Source organism: Rattus norvegicus, chromosome 11, assembly GCF_036323735.1.
Source record: "Rattus norvegicus strain BN/NHsdMcwi chromosome 11, GRCr8, whole genome shotgun sequence".
Lineage (NCBI taxonomy): Eukaryota > Metazoa > Chordata > Mammalia > Rodentia > Muridae > Rattus > Rattus norvegicus.
The window spans coordinates 70472580-70475410 of NC_086029.1; the positions used below are offsets into that span (position 1 = coordinate 70472580).

Below are 2831 nucleotides of genomic sequence, written 5' to 3' on the forward strand. Positions count from 1 at the left end.
GTGTCTTCTGACCTATAAGCCCAGACAGACAGCCCAGACACAGTGTAAACAATAACTTGGAAAGCAATGGTCAAAATGTCAGTCAGGAGCTGAGATCAGCACACCTTAGATATGCTAAGATCACAGCCATGGGGGCCATCCCAGTCTTCCAAAGTTAATGGTTTGGAGCCAGCATCCTCGTGATCCCACCACCTGTCACTTTCCTTGTCAAGCTGCTTCAGAAGTCACATCGCAGCACCTCTGGATCCGATTTCACTCTCCTTTCTTTCCCCCATATCTCTAAAGATGAGTGATCTCACAAAACCGTGCTACATCCTCACACCTCACAGCATACGATGAGCTTAAGTTTGTATGCTTCTGCTACTTTAAAGGCAGGTGTACCCTCCCATCTGACCAGTGTCATTTCCCCCATTGTCTCCTGTCACACCAACGACAGACATTGTCATGAAGCAACGACTTATTTTTATTTTTTTAAATCTCTTAAGTAAAGCAAAATCTTCTTTTAAGTTTGTCATCTATCACCCACATGCCCAGGCAATCCTGCTGCCCTTCGCCAACCATGCTGAAAGCGGGACAACTTTCTCAAGATGGGGAAGCTTGTCTGCTCAATGTTTAGGGAATTCCCGCAGGCAGCGATTGCCAGTCAACTCTAATCTACTCCTCGGTGGTTTTCTTTCAAAAGGAACTACTTGGGGCTGAGCCAGAGGCTTGTCAAGAGCTCGAGGCCTTGTGGAGAGGATCGGGAGAAATGGAAGGGAGGCGAGTGAGTGGGGAGGGGTGTCTGTGTGGGCAAGCTTGTAAATCTCCCATCAAACCCCAGTGCAGTGTCCTCTTCAGGTAAAGAGCCTCAGTTCCGAGGGAGAGAATGTTGTTTTCTGTGTGTTAGTTCTGATTTATTTTTGTCTTACTTGCAGTAATTGGGAGATACATTCAGAAATCTCCGTAACATGGAAACTACGGCGGTTCGTCGCTGGTCTAATTAAGGGATGGCGAGCGTACTTTGTGCTGATGTACCGCCACATCCAAGGATGCTGACGTGCCCTAGCCAAAGCGCGAATGTCAAAATGAGAAAACGGTAAATGCTTGCAGTCATGCAGTCAATAAAATGTACACAGTTTTGTCAACACTCCAATTATTCCCGAACGAGTTAAGCAAAGACACCGAGGCCCACAGCAGCCTTGATTACTCCTGTAATAAAGACAATAAGATACTGACTTTTGAAAGGATTGGCGTTATGGTTGAAAATTAGGTAGTTTTATTTTTAGGTTTCACGTTAATTCAAAGTGGTGGGGGGCGGGTAGCTAATACACAAAAAAGTATTGTGTGGTACAATTAGAAAAAAAATGAATAAGAAACCATTTATATTTATAGTACCACAAAAGAGTTAAAAATATAAAATATCTTACTGTGTCTAAAACACCAATTCATATAAGTAGAAATTGGGGAGATTTCTGCTTAAGTATACTTATGGGAGTAAGGCTTCGGAGGGAATGGGTGATGCTAAGCTTAAAGATTTAGCAGTCTGATTAAAATAAAAGAGGCTTCCACACAGCATGAAAGCCCTAAGCACAAGTAAGCATAGAGAGGGACATTCCCCCTGAACTGCCGGCTGTCCCACATAACCTCGGACTGTTGCGATAGGGCCCACTTTAAGCAGAGAAGCTATGTCTGAGGGGATCGTAGCCGTATGTAGGACTAAGGCTCTCATGCAAACCGCACCTCACACTATGCCCTAGATCATTTTAGTAGTCCATAACCACTCTGCCACCTGCCTCCTAGATTATGTTGAAATATGGAGATTACATAAGGAGCTGCACCGGTTTAAAGCCGCACACGTGATTTGATAACATTTGATGTAAGTTTAACACATTTGGAAACGTCACTCCAGTCAAGATGGCCTTGTACCCACTGGAAATCCCGGCTGACAACCCCCTTTTAGTATCCAGGCAACCACTGATCTGCTTTTTGCTGCTCCTGATTAGCTGGCACTGTTAAGAATTTTATTGAAACAAAATACTATATTCTGTATATTTTGGCTTTTACCTTTTACATTTTTTTCATTTGTTTCTTTCAGAGTCTAAAATAGCCCGGACTGAACTCAAACTCACTAGATAGCTGGAGCTAACTTTGAACTTCTGTCCCCCTTTCCCTCTCTCCAATGCCACCATACCAACTTATTTATTCTGTGTGTATGTGTGTGTGTGTATGTGTGTACTCATTAATATGTTACTCATATAGGTAGTTTCTTTTTAGCTACTCATTTTTATTAACATATATTAATTGTATAAAGTAAATTGGTTTCATTATGATATTCTAATATACCATGTAATATAGTTTAATCATAGTCCATTTCTTTTTAAACACTGGGTAAGGTCTCACTCTTCATTTCTAATGTTTGATGATATAGCCACAGTAGTCTTCTTCATTTGGGTATCCACGTCCTTCATTCTGGGGAAAAAAAAAAAAAGTAGCTGGGTCACGTGACAGGCCCAGTCATGTGACGGGCAGACGCTGTGCTGGTTGTCATGCTCACAGTATGCGAAGCCCCCTGGTCCTCCCAGCTCTTCCTGTGGCTTGTCACATTTCACACAGTTGTCATTTGTGCAGCCAGTATCTTTTATTTTAGTCCTGCTAATGGCTAAAAGTGTTATCTTGTGGTTTTCGCTTGCCCGTCCCGAATGAATAAAAACGTTGAACATCTTTCCATGAGTTTCTTTTCCATCCACGTGTTTGGCGTTGTGATACCTGGAAACACAGTATATTATGGATGAGAGGAAGGTAATGAGTGAAGAAAAATAGTGGTAGCAACAACGAAAAAAATGCAATGAGAA

General features: G+C 42.3%; 1 long non-coding RNA gene across 1 annotated transcript; it reads left to right on the forward strand.

Moving 5' to 3' along the window:
• Positions 1–867: 867 nt before the first annotated feature.
• LOC134481001 (uncharacterized) lies at positions 868–2404 on the forward strand. The gene is made up of 2 exons (XR_010056143.1): positions 868–1075; positions 2075–2404. It is a non-coding gene; the product is annotated as an uncharacterized LOC134481001 (long non-coding RNA).
• Positions 2405–2831: the final 427 nt, after the last annotated feature.